This window comes from Trachemys scripta, chromosome 11 (genome assembly GCF_013100865.1).
Source record: "Trachemys scripta elegans isolate TJP31775 chromosome 11, CAS_Tse_1.0, whole genome shotgun sequence".
NCBI lineage: Eukaryota > Metazoa > Chordata > Testudines > Emydidae > Trachemys > Trachemys scripta.
This window is the reverse complement of record NC_048308.1, coordinates 21,664,247-21,686,159: the sequence shown is the minus strand read 5'-3', so window position 1 is coordinate 21,686,159 and position 21,913 is coordinate 21,664,247. Positions and strand designations below refer to the sequence as shown.

General features: G+C 41.9%; 1 protein-coding gene across 6 annotated transcripts in view; it reads left to right on the top strand.

Moving 5' to 3' along the window:
- The window catches only part of GTDC1 (glycosyltransferase like domain containing 1), a 262,957-nt gene that overhangs the window by 81,596 nt on the left and 159,448 nt on the right, over window positions 1-21,913 (top strand). The gene's annotated exons all lie outside the window — the stretch shown is intronic.

Here is a 21,913-nt window from a genome sequence, read left to right as displayed (position 1 = left end):
GCATCGTTTTAGAGGCCTCTAGATCTGTATCTCTAATACTGCAAAGTCTCTATCTTAAATTGTGCTAAGTTGCCACCTGTGGGTGTGTTTCTTTTGAATTCTCTAATGAGTTTAGAGCTGGTGAAAGGGATAGGACGTACAGCTTTTGAGGCTGAAGTCCTATTTTTCCACAGATCAGGCAGAGTAATGCACAGAGTAATGCAGTGCAAGCTTCTCCACAGAGTCATACCAAGTTATCTGTAGAGTAACCTGAATGCTGCATGGATGTGTGACCTAAAGGAATGAGAGGGTAGTTAGTTCAGTCTAGTGACTATTCAGACCTTGAGCTCTGTAATGTGACCATATATGAGGATGTCAAATTGTTTGTTTTATTATGTAGGCACAGGATTTAAATTCAGCTGGAGCTGTCTGGAGCAGAGCTCCAGTAAATATTTTCAACTCCCCTGGAGATTTCATCGCATGTTGGTTGGGGAACATGGAGGGCTCTGGGAAATACTATGAGAATTTAAGCCCTGCATGGACACCTAGCAACTAGAACCTGAACTGAGACCACCAAACTAAATACACACAGACCACCAAGTGGTCATCATATAGTGAAAACTTCTAGTCACTTATAAACTTGGTGGTCTTGAAACCAGCCATTCATCTTCTCCTTCTCCTTCTTGCCCTCCCCTCCCCCTCCCTGATCAGTTAAGATGCTGTAGGATACTTCTATTAAACAGTAATGCACCAAATGGTGATGTGTACATTTCAGTGACTGCAAACAAGAGAACATCACTGATTTAGCAGTGAAATGGGTTTTTTACTGTCAACACTTTATTTACTTATACCAAAGCCCTCCTGCTGCATTGATATCTGATAGCATGGACCTCTGCACCTACACTGCATACCACTGACTTCAGTGGGCCTCTGTCTGAGTGCAGAGGTATATGCTAGCAGATCCCAGCTGAGAACTGGGGCTAATGTTTGCAACTTCCAGTGATAACAAATAAAGATAGTAGACACAGATGGAGAGGAAAATGATTTTTGCAGCATATATCCTGTGCTGCATCAGATCATGTAACATTAAATCTGAAACCATCACAAATTGTGGAACATAATATTTAATCTTACACAATTTATGAACAGTTTGAATATATAAAATGCTAGTGTAGAAAATACACCTTTACTGGGCTTGCTGCTTGCTTTCATTTCTAATAAACTGCTACCAAATTATTGTAACTATTTTTTCCTCTTGCTTGAGGCATTTGAGTATGGGTTTCGCATTACTCTTCCTTTGCAACAATTTTATTTTGGAGGAGTATATATGACAAACTGTTATGTAAATTTCTTCTGCATCACAACCACATCCTCCAACGCATCACAATGTTATCTATGCTCCTTCAAGGTCAGCAGCCCAAGCTGTCCAGCACTAGCTGTATTAAACTAATCAGACATCATTCACAGGCATACACTTCATTAGTTTAACTTACAGTTACATTGACCCCAGATAACTTAACTCCAATTTGTCAAGTAACCTACATCTTAAGAAAAAATACCAGCAGCTTGAAAACTTGCACAAAGTTAAAAACTTGCAATCTGTCGTAGGCTTATGTGCAAATATAACCTTCACTGACAACAAATAAATCTGAACTAACCAATAGAGCATCTTAAAGAGAGGAAAGTGTTTTCTTTGCCGCTGTTGTTAGTGTTTGATCACACAGAATCAAATAGTCAAAGTTCACAAAGATACAATATTAAAAAGGGTATGTACTGTATCATATGCAAGATAAAATAATTAGCAACAAGTGCTGATGTGACTGGTGAGAGGAAAACCGATTAGAGGTACTTTCTACTTTACTTGCACATGTTCTTATGTTTGGTTTGTAGTTGAACGTTTCAGATATTGTTCTATTAAATGAAAGTATAAATGAATCAGTCTGTCTTATAAGGTTGACTCCACTTTTTCCTAGTGGACAAGAACCTTGATTCTGTTACTTCTTGTTAACTGTCATTTAAACACCCATCTAGCAAATATTAGGCTCTGCTTCCCATCCAATAGTAAATTGTTGAGACTCTGAATTAAGAGAGTGAAACTGCACCCTGGAAACTTTGAGAGACATATATTTAGAGAGAGATTTTTAAATATTTCTTAGTTCTGAAGAGGTGATAGAAAACATCAAATTTGCATATATTGGCATTATTTGTGACTTGTTTGCCCTGAGATCAAGAATTGTTTTTACTTCCATGTGAAATCTTCACTTTAATAGAAATCAAGAACATTTCATAAATATTTTGTTACAGTGTGTTTGTCCGATGAAAAAGGAGGGTGGCAAATGTTTCAAATCCAGAAACACTTTGTAATTGAGTATTGCCAAGATTTTTTTAATGTTCTTTGTCCATTTATCTTTCAAGATTTATCTTTTATTCAGGATGTTGATGTTTATGTAAAAGGGCTGTTTATATGGCCAACAATATTGCTATAAATCTATACAGCACTAGTATATGCCCCTGAATATAATATTGCTATTGCTAATCATGCAAAGGATAGCACACCAACTAGTGCTCAGATATTATTAAATAAGCTGTCTAAAAAGTGCTTTTGAAGCAGAGCATGAAGTGGTCTCAGGAATCTTGGATTTTAAATTCAGGAGTTTTACTGTGACCAGTCAGGTTCAGTGGTAAAAATTTGCTCATATCTTCTTGTCAGAGAACAGACATGCAGACTCCTGGGGAAATCTTAAAAGTTGAATCAGTTATAAACAATGAAGCTAGTCTTATTGTTTTTAACCTAAGTTGTAAATTGTGTGGCCTGGTGACTTGGTAGGTAGCAAGCACCTTGTGTTTCCAAGAAGGACCTCTGGGAGTCACCTGGAAATAAAAATGTTGAAGAGATGGTCATTGAGATGACACTCAATTTTCATAGGGTAGGATACAGCATATAGGGGCCCCAAGGGGTGTTATTGATTTGCAACTTTGAGAAGATTATATGACCTCCCAGACACACAATGGATGATTTTCTACAGAGGAAAGAAAAAACAGACAGATATGCGGGCTCAGTTAAATGCTACATTCTCTAGTTAAGCCAGTGCAGATCTTCATTCATCTCCTTAAAGAAAGACAAAACCTTGATGAGGATCAGGCAGGAAAAGAGCCCTTGCTTCAATCCCAGTGGATTTAGGGAGTAAACCTGAAGATGACTAATTGATTGAGGTACTAAAGCAGTGGTACTCAACTTTTAAGAACTTACTTCATAGAATTGCTTTGCAGAGACCTATATGATCATTCCACAATGCTCTGACCTGAGATGTCTGAGTTGAATTTGCATCAGTTCAAGATACTCCATCCTTACTACTCCATTATAGACAATGTAGATCTTCTCCTCCTCCTCCTCTTCCTCTTCTTCCCCCGGCCCCGCCCCCCAAAGAAGCAAAAGGGATTGGGCTTTTTTGACTCACCTCCCCAGTTTCTGAAAAAGATGTCTCCTTTTCCTGTCTCTCTTCTGTCTGTTTCTGTGTGGTAGGAGTGGGTCATTTCTCTTCATTACTTTTCTGGTTTCTGGAAGAATACGGGGATGGATGAATCTCAGTGATTCTTTCCTTCACATCAGGAGTGGGAGGAATAGTACAGTTTCCAGAAGGCAAATTCCAAACTACACAGTCTGGGAGGTACAATAAAAGGGCAATTATGAAGAACAAGCTTCTGTTTTGATCTCAGCATTAGAGCATGCTCAGTGTCTCTCCCAATTTCCTAACATAGGGAGTGGCTTTTTCCCAGGCTGACTCAAAAGAAATGAGCCAGAGGAGAAATTTTGAAGGGGATGTATGGCCTAAAACAGCTTTTCTCTGATTGGCAGTCTGAAAACACAGATCCATGTGGCAAAACTTTTTTTTTTTTTTTTTTTTTACTCTTTGGCTGAGCCCTCTACCCAGCTTTCTGGAGCTCATCTGCCCTGGAATTGTGCATATATTTTCATTTTGGACAGTCTTTGATTAAGTATGTTGTAGAATTTAGCTGATTGGACGTTTTGTGGAAAATTAAGCTCACCACAACACAGCAGATATACAGTAATCCTAGAAACCAAGTAACTAACCACAGGGCGGGAAAAATCTAAGAACTAAAGAACTGGAAATCTTAGAACTGTTAAAATAGTCCACAAAACACAAAACAAAGTTTGTCCCTTTACTTTTTCCTATGATTCTGCTGTTTGTTGCTTTTAAAGAAAAAAATATTTCTATATGTAAAAAATTCTTCAAGAACAAATGGAGGGAAAAAAAATCTGTTATCCCATTTTGCTGGTAGCTTGTTCTCCACACAAAGTGCTAATTCAAAAACAGAAATACATGATCAATTAATAGCATATCTGGACTTGCATGCACAAGAGGTTAAATGCTGCAGTGAAGCTTCAAGTTTGTTTTGAATAGCCCTGCTAGCTTATTTTCAAAAAATAAAAATATAATGTGTAACATTTCATACTGCCCCCCAGGTAACTGTTCATATGGATAACAGATATTATTTCTAACAGACTTTGGCCCTTAAAGACCTCTAGGGTAAACGCTCGAGTATATTTACCCCTTGATATTTGACAACTGTATTTTAAAAGACAAACTATATGCTTATTACACTTTTACTGAGGGGGAAAATTATTTTTAATGAATGGAGTTGTGAAAAAAAAATCTCATGGATTTAATATCCAACAACATATAAAACAGTCCAAGGGTGTACTGTCGGAACATACATAATTTTATTTATATAACCAATATTTATTTTAGATATCTGAAAACTAAGGCTACTAGTTAGACCAGCGAGCATTTCAGATCTGATATTTTGTTACCCTTCTACAGGAAAAACATCTATTTTATAGACTAAGCTTTTTACAAACTAATGTACTGGTATTTCCAAAACATTATATTTAAAAATATTATTTTAATCCCTGAACCTGCAAATTCTTATGCAGGTGAGTAACTTAGTTTATGAGTAATCCCATTGAAATCAATGGAATTATTCATGTTGTCATAACTATAAAGGGAAGGGTAACAGCTGTCCTGTGTACAGTACTATAAAATCCCTCCTGGCCAGAGACTCCAAAATCCTTTTCCCTGTAAAGGGTTAAGAAGCTCAGGTAACCTGGCTGGCATCTGACCTAAAGGACCAATAAGGGGACAAGATACTTTCAAATCTTGGGGGGGGGGGAAGGCTGTTGTTTGTGTTCTTTGTTTGGGAGTGTGTTCGTTCTCGGGACTGAGAGGGACCAGACATCAATCCAGGTTCTCCACATCTTTCTAAACAAGTCTCTCCTATTTCAAACTTGTAAGTAAATAGCCAGGCAAGGCGTGTTAGTTTTCCTTTGTTTTTCTCAACTTGTAAATGTACCTTTTACTAGAGTGTTTATCTTTGTTTGCTGTACTTTGAACCTAAGACTAGAGGGGAGTCCTCTGAGCTCTTTAAGTTTGATTACCCTGTAAGGTTAATTTCCATACTGATTTTACAGAGATGATTTTTATTTTTTTTCTTTAATTAAAAGCTTTCTTTTTAGAACCTGATTGATTTTTTCTTGTTTTAAGATCCAAGGGGTTTGGATCTTGATTCACCAGGAGTTGGTGGGAGGAAGGAGGGGGGATGGTTAATTTCTCCTTGTTTTAAAATCGAAGGGGTTTGGATCTGTATTCACCAGGGAATTGGTGAAGGTTTTTCAAGGCTTCCCAGGGAGGGAAAAATTGAAATGGTGGCAGCGGAACCAGCGCTAAGCTGGTAGTTAAGCTTAGAAGTTTTCATGCAGGCCCCTACATTTGTACCCTAAAGTTCAAAGTGGGGATCCAGCCTTGACACATGTGGTGAAACTTACTTGCCTGAGTAGCATTAGTAAGATTGGTCCTTAGTATTTTCTGGATAGCCAAGTGAAGTAATCTTTAAGATGTACATCCTGGGATAGATTTTTGAAGGCTTAAATGGAAGTGAGGCATCCAACTCACTCTCTTCTGGTGGGACTATATGATTAGTCCATAACGGTGGCGTAGGTGTAGTCCTGGGCTTTTGGAGGATGAAATTAATTTTACCGAAAGTCTTTCTTCTGATAATTTTGTTGTTCAAAGTGAGATACAGAAGGAGTACAAATAACTGAATACAAGACAGATAATTTCTACTAAATGTTTTGATCAGAACTTTTACATATGAACGAACAAACAAACAAACCCCATTTTAAAGGCAGTGAAAGGCTATATGTTCATATGTTAATTGTGTATCGAGACAATTTGTCATTGGTATTTCAGTTTTGAAATAAAGTGTAAATAAAGGTAACTTTTACAATAAATGGCAAAGGCCAAAACCACAGTTATTTGAAACCAATTATTAATGAGACCAATAGCATAGCCATCTATTTCTCGACTCAAAATGAGACTAGTCCAAATTGCAGTCTTAGTTTTCAGTATTACTGGGGGAGGTTGCTGTTTTTGTGAAGTCTGCCATGGAGGTGGAATCCCCTGCTGCCCTCTTGGGCAGATTAACTGTCCTGCTGCAGCAGCACCAACCAGCCAAAAGCAAAGTTCTTACTCTTGGGGCATTAGTGCAGTATCACAGCATTAGAAATGGATGCTCTTTTTTCCTAAGTCTGACAACTGAGGACTTTGAACAGAAAATTAAAAAGTAAAACTATGTTTGAAAATAGGAGTAATAATTTTAGAACTGAACTACCTGAAAATTATTCAGGCAGACAGCAATGTGATCTTAAGCATTCATTTTGCATTAATCAACTTTGCCTAAGATAAAATGCTGGCAGATGGTAGCTATTCATTTTAACAGTGACAAGATTTCTTTACATTTTTTCTGTATAAACCTCCTCACAGACTTCAGTCCAAAAAAGTTTTATTCTTTAATTTGTTCAACATGCATGAAAGGCCTGATTCTGATCTTGTACTGTTGTAAATCAGGAGTAGCTCCTTTAAAGTCAGTAAAATGTACTGAGATCAAAATCAGGTCCTCAGTATAAGATTTTGGAATTGTAGGGGGTGAGAGCGAAGGCATTTGCTGTTGGCTGTTTTCTTATTTTAAAGCTGATTTTATCTTCTAAAGCTAATTTATCCTGCAGTTTTCATTCCTGGTCATGCCAAACTTTATCCCAGTTGTGTGGCAGGAAGTGAATGACTAGGATCATCTGCATGGCCCTGGAAAAAGAGGTCTAGTAGCTAATGTTAGCTTCCTGATATGAAGTTACGCAGTATCCCTTCATTTTTAATTTTTCATTTTTTTTTTTTTTTTTAGGATTATGTTCTGATGAGGGCCCTTTATTACTTGACATGTCAAGACCCAGAACACAAAGTTATATATTGTGATTAATAGTAGCAGAAATTATATTCCAGTCAATGGTTTTTGGATGTAGTTAGAGTGTTGATATGGAAAGCCAGTAACCTGAGAGATATATAACTGTAGCTTTTCTGCTTTTCTTCTTTTTTATGAGTTTTAGAGTACCTGGGGAAATCCCCCCCCCCTTTTTTTTATACCTAAAATGTTTTTTTATGTATCAGCTAAAGTATTGGTATTTACATTGCTCTCAGTAAAGTGTAATGAAATCATTCAGTATTTCCACACTTATAATTTTAATATGTATTTTACCTATCCTCTTGAATTGATGTCTTGTATCTACTTAATTTCTAGATTAGTCATTGGTTTAGTTTCTGTTTTCAAATTACAAACATCTACTGTACTATGTTATAAAGAATATGATATCTTTTTGATTTGATCCTCATTCCAGTTCATAATGCTTGTTTTATGTTTCAAGGGGAAAGGAGCAAATCTTCCAATCTGTGCCCTATAACCAGAACATTCTAGATATTTGAAATCAGTGTTGCTCCTTTCCTAATTACAAATTATTTTAAACCTAAAAATATAAATCCTGCAATTTTTTGTGAGATACTTGGGCTGTTCGTTATTTGGATTAATGGCTTCATTTTTCAGTGACATGAATATCTAGCTTTCTTAATAAGTACTTAAGACTTGTGAATAGTTTTTTGGGATTTTGTGAATAGTAGATAGTGAAAAGGATTTTTATAGAATTCAAACTGTGTTAGGATGTCCACGTGAACATTATGGTTTTCCCTCTCTGAACACAGGCCTAATCCAAAAACCATTAAAGTTAAGGGGAGTCTTTCCACTGAGTTCAATGGGCTTTGGATCAAACACTTAGAGACCAGAACAGACCAGGAGCCTGTTAGGATAGTCAGCTATTCTGTCTAAGGGCTAATCTACCTGAGGTTTTTAAGCCACTGGGCTAGACTACTTTGGTGCAAGTGGTGATTTACCTCAGTGCAATACATCTGATGTAATGACCCACAGGTCTCAATCCCAGGTCCTCAGGGTTCATGGGAGAAGCCACTCTCCAACCGTTCACCTGGCAGCTTGCTGACAATCACTTACCTGGGACCCATGAAGCCCAGCTCCAGTGTGGGGCTGTGCCCCTGAGGTCTGATTGGCAGAATCCCAGAGTGGTTGACTGGCTGCTGGCTGTACTTAAGCCAGCGGCAGGAATTGGAAGTTGTCTAAACAACTGGGCTACACCCTGCTCTCAACTATGTGCCTCCTGCTCTTAGTCCTGATCACCTGGTATTCTGACCTAGTGTGACTCCTGGAATCTGATTGATGGTTCTGATCTCCAGTTTGTCTTCTGCTTATGACCTCTTGCTTTCCTGACCCAGCTGACTCTTCACTTCTGTCTCATGACTGTGGACTCTGGCTCTGACTACTAGGCTTGGCTGACCACAACCTGGCCATGACATCTACTTTGAGGGATTGCACTGGTAGAATATTGCACCAATATTCCACACGAGGATGAACTACAAGCTTTCAGGAACAGTATCCCTGATGAGGCCACGGCACACCTGGTGACTGAGCTTTGTGACTTTGTCCTCATCCAGAACCATTTCAGATTTTGGGACAACTTATACCTTCAAGTCAGTGGCACTATTATGGGTACTCGCATGGCCCCATAGTATGCCAACATTTTTATGGCTGACTTAGAACAACGCTTCCTCAGCTCTCATCCCCTAGCACCTTTCCTCTCCTTGCACTACACTGATGTCATCTTCATCATATGGACCCACGGGAAGGAGGCCCTTGAAGAATTCCACCTGGATTTCAACAATTTCCATCCCACTATCAACCTCCGCCTGGACCAGTCCGCATGAGAGATCCACTTCCTGGACATAAAGTGGAATTAAGTGATGGTCACATAAACACCGCCCTATACCGGAAACCTACTGACCACTATACTTACTACATGCCTCCAGCTTCCATACAGGACACATCACATGATCCACTGTCTACAGCCAAGCCCTAAGATACAACCACATTTGCTCCAATCCCTCAGAGAAAAACACCTACAAGATCATTATCAAGCATTCTTAAAACTACAATCCCCGTCTGGGGAAGTGAGGAAACAGATTGACAGAGCGAGACAGGTACCCAGAAGTTGCCTATTACTGGACAGGCCCAACAAGGAGAATAACAAAACATCACTGCCCATCACGTACAGCCCCCAGCTAATGCCTCTCCAGCACATCATCAACGATCTACAACCTATCCTGGAAAACGATCCCTCACTCTCACAGACCTTAGAAGGACAGGCCAGTCCTCGCTTACAGACAGCCCCCCAACCTGAAGAAAATACTCACCAGCAACTATACACCACAAAAACACTAACACAGGAACCTATCCCTGTAACAAACCCCATTGTCTACTCTGTCCCCATATCTACTCTAGCAACACCATCAGAGGACCCAACCACATCAGCCACAACATCAGGGGCTCATTCACCTGCACATCAACTAATGTGATATATGCCATCATGTGCCAGCAATGCCCCTTTGCCATGTACATTGGCCAAACCAGCCAGTCTCTACATAAAAGAATAAATGGACACAAATCAGACATCAGGAATGGTAACATACACAAGCCAGTAGGAGAACACTTCAATCTCCCCGGACATTCAATAACAGATTTAAAAGTACCCATCCTTCAACAAAAAACTTCAAAAACAGACTTCAAAGAGAAACTGAAGAGCTTTACAATTCATTTGCAAACTTAACACCATTAATTTGGTCTTGAATAGGGACTGGTAGTGTCTGGTTCACTACAAAAGCAATTTTCCCTCTCTTGGTATTGACACCTCCACATCCACCCTGACTGAATTGGCCTTGTCAGCACTAGTTCTCCACTTGTAAGGTAAATCCCTTCTCTTCATGTGCCAGTATATTTATGCCTGCATCTGTCATTTTCAGTCCATGCATCTGAAGAAGTGAGGTTTTTTACCCACAAAAGCTTACGCCCAAATAAATCTGTTAGTCTTTAAGGTGCCACCGGACTCCTCATTTTTTTGGATACATACTAACACGGCTAACCCTTTGATACTGGTGGAATGACATCAGTATAGCTACAGTCCTGACATAGAGAAGGCCTAACACAGTGGCCTTCCCAGATGCCTTATTAAAAAGAGTAAAACTCTGGTAAGGCACATAGTTATAAAGTAATACATGGAGTGATTTTTTTCCCCTGACCCCAGCATAAGTCTGGAGTCATAAAAATGAATAACTTGTCTAATTTTACCATGGCTAGTACAACTGCAGATACTATTCTTATTAATATGTGTCTAATCCTTTTGCACATCTGATTAAGCTATTTCCCTTAGTAACATCCTGTGGCAGAGAGTTGTGCAGGTTAATGAAATGTGTGAAAATGTAAAGTCTTCCAGAAATAATTGTTCTATTTTTCATAATTTCCACTTGTATTAAACTATTCTCCCATGCTTCAAATCACTTTTGTTGCCTTTCTCTGCATACTTACTATTTCTGCCTGTCTTTCTTTGGATGAGTTGGTTAATTCTGAATGCAGAAGATGAGTCTGTACCATTAATATATAGTCAATATATATACACAAGATGAGTCTGTGCCATTAATATATAGAATGGCACTATAATATTTTCTGTATTCCTCTCTCGCTTTCCCTCCTTACTACATCCTAACTTTTTAATAATGATTTTTTGACCACAGCTATGCATTGAGTAGATGTCCTCAATGAGCTGTCCACTAAGATACCCAAGGGTTAGATTCACCCATCTGCTCAAAGAAGTTAGCAGGCAAGGACTGTTTTACTTTGAGGTGGTGAGGAAATTCCCTCCAGGGAAGGGCAGATAGTGTTTCTGTCGCCACTTCGTCAGGGGTTTCTTTGTGGACGGTCAGCTTTAGCTTCACTAAGGACTCTGTAGAAGCTTTAGTGAAGAAGCTGCTCTTATGGTGTTCTGAATCAGTGCATTCTCTAACAACCATTCTCCGACCACTGCACTGCCACCTCCATTTTGAGCACACTGGTCTGCAACCGCTTCATTATTATGTACAGAAAAGCTATTTAGATCATTTTAGAACTTTCCAAAATGTATGTTGTCATTTTCTACCTGAGCTTACTGGCAGAGGTAGATGACAAAGAGAATAAATGTTAGGAGGTTTAAAAATCTGAAATAGTAAATAGCTTTTTTCTGTAAAATATCGACATATGTAGAATGTGTGGTGTGGTATACTGTAAAGGTGTTAAAGACATGAATTTGGCAGGCTTTGCTTGTCCTGAATAATATGGACATCCCAGAAACCATGTTAATAAAACTTTATAATGAATCACACTATCATGTCTTCCCTAAATATACTGTATATACATAGGATATAGGGTGGAGATATCCTGTGATAAATTGTAGAGATATGAAATATAATGCATTTATCATGGACCTTGGGCTGCCTAACAGCAAGATGATCAATAATCTGTCAGAGCCAAGACTACTGATAATATTTCTAACTTCTGTTCAGCTTCAAACAGACACATTTTGTATTTTTTTAAAGACAACAAGAAAAAAATGTTCATTCTTTTCCTCCAAATGAAGAATTATTCTCCAAAATTATACTGACCTGAGGTGCAGGAAAAGCATTTTTTACTCTTGGATCAGTACAGGTTTGAGGTACAGTATCTTGCAAAACATTTGGGAGTAGGGTTGTCATGTGTCCGTTTTTTGACCAGAGTTCCTGGTCGAAAAGGAACCCTGGCAGCTCAGGTCTGCACCACCGACGGGGCCGTAAAAAGTCCAGTCAGTGGCTCAGCAGGGGCCCGAGGCTAAAACAGGCTCCCTGCCTGCCCTAGCTCCACGTAGCTCCCGGAAGAGGCCTCCAGGTCATTGCGGCCCCAAGGCATATGAGCAGCCAGGGAGGCTCCACACAGTGCCCCCGCCCCGAGTGCCAGCTCTGCAGCTCCCATTGGCTGGGAATCGTGACTGGAAGCTGCGGGGGCTGCGCCTGCGGCATGAGGGCAGTGTGTGGAGTTTCCCTGGCCGCCCATGCGCCTAAGGCTGCAGGGACCTGGCGACCGCTTCCTGGGAGTGGCCAACCCAGTGACCCTATTGGAGCTCGTGGGGAATGCCCATCATGGCAGTGCCCCCTCCCAGCAATCTCCGGCTGCTGCTGCTATTGGTGTCTCCAGCAGTACTGGTGGCACCAATAGCCCTGGGCTTGGGGTGTGCTGATCGCTTGGAGGCTGGGGTAGAGGAAGCAGTGCCCACCCTTAAACCTCCCTCCCCAGTGGTGGGCGAAGCCTTGGAATCTTCTCCAGTAACCCAGGCATCCTCATCATCCCCAGACGAGGTGGTCATGGGTCCTTCAAGAACCAGCCTGCCAGATGACTTCAAGGAGCATCAGGCTCTGCTCCGAAGTGTGGCAGAAAATCTGGGCCTAGAAGCAGAGGAAATGGCTGAGCAGGCAGACCCATTGTTTAGTGTCCTCTTGGCTTCCACCCTTGCCTGCGTTGCTTGACCACGAAGGGATCTTAAAGATCGACAAGGCCCTATGGCAGACCCCCTCATCCATCCCTCCCACTTCCAAGAGGGCAGAGAAAAATACTTTGTCCCAGCCAAAGGGTGCGAGTATCTTTATACCCACCCTCCCCCAGGCTCGTTGGTCATCTCCATGGCTAATGAACAAGACAAGCAGCTCCATTCCTCCTCCCTTCCCAAGAATAAAGAGGCCAAAAGACTGGATCTCTTTGGGAGAAAAATTTATTCCACTGCCAGCTTTCAATCCTGGGTGGCAAACCATCAGGCCCTCCTGGGAAGGTACAATTTAAACTTGTGGGATGCCCTCTGCAAGTTCCAGGGGTCCTCCCACAAGGGTTGGCCCAGGAGTTCAGCACCTTGGTGGAGGACGGCACAGCGGCAGCCAGGTGTTCTTTACAAATGGCCTGGGATGTGGCGGACTCTGTGGCTCGGGTAGTTGTGTCTGCTGTGGTCATGAGGTGTAGCTCCTGGCTCCAGATGGTGGGCCTCCTGCAGCATCCAAGACCTTCCTGTTGATGAGGTGTGTCTTTTCTCAGAGCAAATGGACGCCAGATTGCATGGGGTGAAGGATACCAAGGCCCACCCTTCATTCGTTGGGCATATACTGCAGCCTATGCGGAAGCACTTCTGGCCGCTTCTGCCGCCAAGATCATGGCAGCCCCGTCAGAGTTCTGCAAGAAGAAGGGACAGTAGTTCAGCTGGCATCGGCCTTCTTCTTCCCACTCGCCTGCACAGTCTGGGCCCGCCAAACACGCTGGGGACCAGAAGCATGCATTTTCAGGCCGCTCGAGAGCAACGCCGCAGTCAGTTCCCCGGATCCTTCCTGCCCTTTCCTGGACCATTTCTGCCCTTTCCTTTCAGTGTAGTCAAAGCTAACCTCGGACAGCTGGGTCCTGGATATAATATCCCAGACTATACCCTGCCATTTATGGCTGCGTCTCCCTCTCACCATCCCCTCTTTCCATCCCTCTTTGTCACCGTCAAGTCTTCGTTCAGGAGGTCGAAAACCTCCTATACCTGGGGCCGTTGGAGGAGGTTCCTCAGGACATGCAAGGACGAGTTTTCTACTCCTGTTATTTCCTAATCCCGGAGGCCAAAGGGGGCTTAAGACCCTTCTTGGACCAGCGTCGCCTCAACAAGTCTCTCAAAAAGTTGAAGTTCTGCATGGTTTCCCTGGCCTCCATTATCCTTTCCCTGAATCCAAGAGACTGGTATGCCGCTCTTGAAAGATGCTTATTTCCATGTTTCCTTATTCCCGGGGCACAGGTGTTTCATCCGGTTTGTAGTGGGAGGACGCTATTTCCAGTTCATTGCACTCCCTTTTGGCCTATCGTCGGCCTCAAGGGTGTTCACCAAGTGCATGGCACCAGTGGCGGCTTACCATGGCAAATATGCTCAGGTGGCATGAGGGTCACCTGTTCCCATACCTCGACGACTGGCTCATCAAGAGCAGGTCCCCGGAGAAGGTGCAGAGAAACCTCGATCTGGTACGCTCCATCTGCATCAATCTGGGCCTGTTAATAAATGCAGAAAAGTCCACGTTAATGCCAGTCCAACGCATAGAGTTTATTGGGGGCAGTTCTTGACTCCACGCGAGCCAGGGCATTCGTTCCTGAAGCACAGTTTAAGGGCATGGCAGACTTGATCTCCCACATAAAATCCCACCTGCTCACCACAGCCCACACATGTCTGCAACTGATGGGCCACGTGGCCATGTGCACATACATGGTCAGCCATGCCCAGCTTCATCTGAGGCCTTTGCAAACGTGGCTGGTCTCCGATTATATTCCCAGCAGGCACCCCATGGACTGAGTGGTCACAGTGCCAAGCCACGTCCTGCTGTCTTTGGACCAGTGGTGGGTTCCCAATTCGGTGCTGTAAGGAGCTCCCTTCATGACCCCATTTCCGATGCTCACCCTGGTCTAGGATGGGTCGGATCTGGGCTGGGGAGCCCACCTGGGTGAGCTAGCCCTTCACATCAATGTCAGGGAACTCAAAGCGGTTCACCTGGCCTGCCAGGCTTTCTTGTCCCACCTGAAGGGCAAAGTGGTGCAGATCCTGACGGACAATACGGCCGTGATATATTACATCAAGAGGCAGGGTGGCGCTAGATCTTTGGCCCTTTGTCGGGAAGCATTCAACCTCTAGGACTTCTGTGTGTGGCACGCCATTCACCTGATAGCCGCCTACCTGCCCGGAACAAAGAACATCCAGGCATATCGCCTCAGCAGGTCCTTCTCGTCTCACCACGAATGGTCGGTCCATCCGGAGGTGGTCAACCTGATCTTCTGCAGGTGGAGGAATCCCCAAGTGGACCTGTTTGCATCCCGGCACAACAGAAAGTGCCACGTGTTCTGCTTCCTGCAGGGCAGGGACGAGAGTTCCCTGTCGGACGCCTTTTTGATTCCATGATCGGGAGCTCTGATGTATGCCTTCCCGCTGATGCCATTGACTCATAAGGCCCTGCTAAAGGTGAAGCAGGACAAAGCAATGGTCATCATTGTTGCCCCAGAATGGTCTCATGAACATTGGTTCGGCATGCTGCCGAGTCTGTTGGCAGCCACCCCCCTGCTGCTGCTGCTTTGGCCGGACCTGCTATCCCAGAACCACGGCAATCTGCTGCACCCAAATCTGGGGGCACTGCACTTGATGGCCTGGCTGTTGCGTGGCTAAGTGGGGAGGAACGGTGGTGTTCTGCCGGTGTCCAGCAGGTACTGCTGGGCACCATGAAGCCCTTCACCAGGTCTACCTATGTGGCGAAGTGGAAGTTTGCGTGTTGAGCCTTGGATCGTCACATGTGCAGAAGAGGCCTCGCTGCAGGATGTCCTGGACTATTTGCTGCACCTTAAGGTCCAGGGCCTGTTGCTGTCTTCGATCAAGGTGCACCTGGTGGCCATTTCAGCGTTCCACGCTCCATTTCAATGCAGGTCAGTCTTTGCCCACCATATGACAGCACGGTTCCTGAAAGGTCTGGAGCGCTTCTATCTGCATGTCTAAGATCTGGTTCCCCCTGGGATCTGAACCTGGTGCTGTCAAGGATCATGGTTCCCTCCTTCAAGCCTTTGGCTTCCTGCTCCTCTCCTGGAAGGTCTCCTTCCTAGTTGCTATAACTTGGTCCTGGAGGGTGTCCAAGATCAGGGCACTCACATCAGAACTGCCTTACACTACCTTTTCTAAGGACAAGGTCCAGCTGCGCCCGCACTCGGCCTTTCTATCAAAGTTCGTCTCCCAGTTCCATACTTGCTGGTCCTTTGTCCTAAGTCTCACACAACCTCTGAGTAATGCAGGTTGCATACCCTGGATTTCAGATAGGCCCAGGCTTTCTACATAGAATGAAGGCGTTCCGCAAATCTATGCAGTTGTTTGTTGCTGTCGCAGATAGGAGGAAGGGTTGCCTGGTGTCTGCCCAGCGAAAATCATCATGGATCACGGCCTGTATCTGTTACTGTTATGAGCTGGCGAAGGTGCCCCCACCGGCGATCATGACGGCTCACTTGACTAGGGGTGCAGGCGTCCTCATCAGCCTTCCTTGCTCAGGTGCCGATCCAAGAAATTTGTCGGGATGCGACCTGGTCGTCCATCCACATATTCGCTTCACACAATGTGCTGACCCAGCAAGCTTGAGATGATGCTGGCTTCGGCAGAGCAGTGCTCCAATCTGTAAGACTGTGAACTCTGAGTCCACTGCTTTAGTATTCTGCTTTTGAGTCACCTAGAATAGAATCGACATAAGCAAGCAGTCGAAGAAGAAAAAATGGTTACCCACTTTTTGTAACTGCGGTTCTTTGAGATGTGTTGCTATGGTCCATTCTATTACCCACCCTTCTGCCCTTTTTTGTCGGAGTTGTCGGTAAGGAGAAACTGAGAGGTAGTAGGGCCGGCGGTGCCTGATATACCGCGGCATGAGCACGGGACTCCTGAGAGCATCACAGCTGACCCTATGGATACCACTAAGGCAAAAGTCTCCAACGACTGAGTGAGCACACACCTAGAATGGAATGGAATGGACATGAGCAATACATCTCGAAGAACAACAGTTGTTACAAAAGATAGCTAACCATTTTTTTTGTGCCATTAGAAAGTTGGCAACCCTCTTTGGGAGCTTTAGACAGTTGAAATGAGAGAGTCCCAGCTTTCTAATAAGATATACTTTGCATCCAATGCAGGAAGATCCCAATAAACTGGATCTTAAAATTGCAACATTATTTAAAGAAAAATCTACTTTAGGTAATATTTAGAGGTTTTAAAATTCTATTAATCATCTAATTTTTCTGTTCTTCATAGCCTGAATATCTGGACTCGTATCTAACACACCTGGCTTTAGAAGAAAATGATACAAACTAGTGCCAATACACATTTTGAAACTGTCCAAATATTCCCAGTAATTTTTTTCTGTAAAATATACAGCATATACATCATATATTGTGATATGATATAGAAATGTTACTGGCACTAATTTGGACTGACCTGCATAAATCAGTTGTGGCTTCTCCATTGATTAGTAATGTGGCTATCCCAGACACCTGTATTAAAGCCTTTTGCTACTTTTTTAATTTTTTTCTGATGCCTGTTGTATCATATAAATGACTTTCCTCATCAGCGAAGTATAGTTATATCTGGAATGAAATCCAGTATCTGTCAGACAGCACACAGCAACACTGCAAGTTAGTTGAGGACAGGAAGTGAACTGTATTCAGTTAAAACTGAAGAGGGAAGATAAGTAAGCAGAATATACTTTACCCACATTGAGTTGCGGTAGAATGCCGTGGCTAGCACCTCTGCTTTTCACAAAAGTGCTAGGGTGCTAGCCATGGCATTCTACCACTCTTGCATTTTATATGTAAGATTGCACTCCAGACAGCACAGTGCCACCTAATATCATGCTGACATATTGTTTCAGTTCTGACTCAGAGAGAAGAGTGCCATTTAATCAGTCACTAATACCAGTTCTTTAGCACCTTCTGTTTTCCTTAGGTATTCCAACTTATGTGCTGACCAGGCTCATGGTATATCTGCTATTATCCCGTTTTCTTAATAGCTTTTTGTGAGTAACATTATTACAAGCCTTTTGAAAGTCTAAATAAAGTATATCCACCAGTTTCCTTTTATCTAATTTATCTCTGACAGCGCCTCATCTTCACTACCTGTAAAAAAGCAACCACAGGGTAGGTCAGGGGTAGGCAACCTATGGCACGGGTGCCGAAGGCGGCATGCGAGCTGATTTTCAGTGGCACTCACACTGCCCGGGTCCTGGCCACTGGTTCGGTAGGCTCTGCATTTTAATTTAATTTTTAATGAAGCTTCTTAAACATTTTAAAAACCTTATTTACTTTACATACAACAATAGTTTAGTTATATATTATAGACTTATAGAAAGAGACCTTCTATAAACATTAAAATGTATTACTGGCACGCAAAACCTTAAAAGAGAGTGAATAAATGAAGACTCGGCACACCACTTCTGAAAGGTTGCCGATCCCTGGGGTAGGTGTTTCCTCATTGTTCTCTATAATGAAGATCTTCACAAAGAAATCATTTAGTTTCTTTGCAGTCTCCTTATTCCCTTTGATTGCCCCCTTTACACTGTGGTGGTCTAGCGGACCCAGTGACAATAACGAGAGCTTTCTAGTTAAGATGCACTTAAAGAATTTCTTATTATTTGTCTTTATATTCTGTGCTGTTTGGTCTTCAGATTTCCTCTTATCTATCTTAATCTCCACTTTACGTCTTGCCTGCTGAAGTTTATATCCCCGTCTAATAGGAACTGGAAGTGAGAATGAAGGAAACAGCAGTGGACATGACTCCATAAACTAATAGGTGATTTCCATTCTGCAGCTGAGTTAGTAGGAGAAGTTTAGACCTACTATCAGCATAATTTGTAATTACTAGGATGAAAGATATATCCACAATGGGCCTAATTCTTCTTCCATTTACACTAATTTTACATCAATGTAACCACTTCACAGTGTTTAAAATGGTGAGTTATCCTACTGTGAGAGGATAATCAAGGCCAATCAGTAGAGAAGCACTTGTTTAAACATTTTTTTTTGTTAAGGTTAAAGGATATTTCTTCTATATGTTTAGTTATCTTGTATTTCCTCTAAGCACTTTAACAATATTTCTTTTTACCTGAATAACAGGTTTTATGTATCATAAAGATATTATTTATCTATTCGGGACAATGTTAAAAGTCTTCTGCCTCGAACAAATGTAGTGATGTAACCATACTCAACTGAATAATTCTTCTCTATATATGATGCTATGTATATCATGTAAGGCAAAATTAAAAAAAAAAGAAGGGATAATCTAAGAACATCTGCAATTTTTTTTATTTATGGAAAAGAATGTCCCATTTTTAATTAAAGATGAAATTTAAGAATGATAAATGGAACCATTACCTAGTAGCAGCCAGTTTGCAGGCATTTTTTCCTACTGTTCTGAGATTGCTGCAGGTTTGACAGTGCCTTTGGCTTTTCTGAGCAAATGCATTTCATACTTGTGACAGAATAGTTGTAACTCACTAACATGAAACAGTTATCATGCATAGCGACATCTCTATGTTTAAACCCTGAGGAATAGAATTACTTTAAACTGTGCATATGCAGAAATTTCTTGGTAATCAATTTCATTTAAAAAAAACAGCTAAAAGTTTTATCTGCCAAGTACATTCAGATAAATGGTGCTAAAGATATTAAAATTATGCAGGAAGATGAGATGAATTTCAAGGTACGGTGTAACAAAGAACTTTTCTCTTTACAGTGAAAGGGTTCCTAAATTTTCTTTGAAGGAGAACTTCACTTGTTATAGCTATGCTATGTTAGCATAGTTGCAAGAATGCTGAAATTAGATTTTATTTCAGAAGGAAACACACTATATCATTCTGTTTACAATGCCAGACATAACTTCTTTCTGCCTTGTAGCTATTGACAAACTGAAATGTACACTTTAGACCAGTTCTCCTTCGATTACGCCCCTTGCATCTTGACTCCCATTGGCTGGAGTTGATATGAGGAAGTTAATAGATGGAGCAAGAATTAGGTGAATATATTCAGAGAACTGAGGCCTGGTCTACACTGGGGGAGGGGGGTGGGGGTAATCGATCTAAGTGAATAACGTAGCTGAAGTCTACGTACTTAGATCTACTCACCACGGTGTCTTCACTGTGGTGAGTCAACTGCTACCGCTGCCGCTCCCACGCCTCTCACGGCGGTGGCGTACAGGAGTCAACAGAAGAGCGCTCGGGGGTCAATTTATCGCATCTAGATTAGACGTGACAAATCGACCCCTGCTGGATAGATCGCTGCCTGCCAGTCCGGTGGGTAGGGTAGACATACTCTGATTTACATGAACATTCCTTCTCACAAACATCTCTCCAATTCCTTGTTACAGTGTTTGAAGGGTATATTGATTGGCCTGCTAATGAAGACGTTTCAGAATTGATTTCTTCTGAATCCAGCCCTAAAATTATTTTTCTAACATAGACTCAATTAGCACTGGAATCAGTCCTGAACTCTTAAATATTGCACCAGTTATAGCCATATGTAAGAACTGCTATACTGGGTCAGACCATGGTCCATCTTGCCCAATATCCTGTCTCTGACAGCTTCACTGGGAGTGTACTGAACAGGGCAATTATGGAGCGATCCACCATCCACTGTCTTCCATTCCCAGCTTCTGGTAGTCAGAGCCCCAAACATGGGGTTGTGTCCCTGATCATGTAAGCTAAAAGCCATTGATGGACTTATCCTCCATGAACGTATCCAGTTCTTTTTAGAACCCAGTTATATTATTGGCCATCACAACATCCCATGGCAATGAGTTCCACAGGCATGTTGTGTGCAAAAAGTACTTCCTCTTGTTTCTATTAAACCTGCTGCCTTTTAATTTCATCAGGTGACCCCTAGTTTTTGTATTGTGTGAAAAAGTAAATAACACTTCTTTATTATTTTTTTCCACACCATTAATTATTGTATAGACTTCTATCATATCCCCCCTTAGTCCTCTATTTTCTAAGCTGAACAGCCCGAATCTTTTGAGTCTCTCCTCATATGAAAGCCGTTCCGTACTCTTGGCCAACTTGGTTGCCCTTCTCTGAAGCTTTTCCAGTTCCTCTCTATTCTTTTTGTGAGGGGGCCACCAGAATTGGACACAGTATTGAAGTTGTAGGCACCATGGATTTATATAGTGGCATTATGGTATTTTCTGTCTTACCTTCTTTCCCTTTCCTAATAGTTCCTAACATAGTGTTAGCCTTTTTTACTGCTGCTGCACATTGATCTGAAGTTTTCAGAGAACTATCCATGGTGATTTTAAGACCTTTCTTGGGTGGTAAGAACTAATTTAGAACCCATTATTGTATATGTTGCATACGTATAGTTGTTGCTGGTAAATCAAGTGCCAAGGCTGTAGGTGTTAACTAAGAATTGACAAACTCATAACTGGAAACCAAGCCAGCTCACCTATGTGTTAGCTTTGTTCAGAACAGGTATTAATTTTACAAGAATGTATTTAGTGTTTAGACTCTAATCAAATGCTTGTAATTTGCTGCATGTATTAATTTCACTTCTAATGTCTGTATTCCATTGCATCGGTCTTCATGATTGAGGATGTGAGGGAGATTCCCAAACCTGAGCCATTCTTTTTAGGTGACAAATCTGAGGAACTTGTGGTGTCATTAGAGGAGATTTTGAACAAATTGATAAACTAAACAATAATAAGTCACCAGGACCAGATGGTATTCACCCAAGAATTCTGAAGGAACTCAAATGTGAAATTGCAGGACTACTAACTGTAGACAGTAACGTATCATTTAATCAGCTTCTGTACCAAATGACTGGAGGATAACTAATGTGACACCAATTTTTAAAAAGGGCTCCAGAGGGGAACCCTGGCAATTACAAGCTGGTAAGTCTGACTTCAGTACTGGGCAAACTGGTTGAAACTATAGTAAAGAACAAAATTTTCAGACACATAGATGAACATAATTTTGGGGGGAATAGTCAACATGGTTTTTGTAAAGAGAAATCATGCCTCACCAATCTACTAGAAATCTTTGAGGGGATCAACAAGCATGTGGAGAAG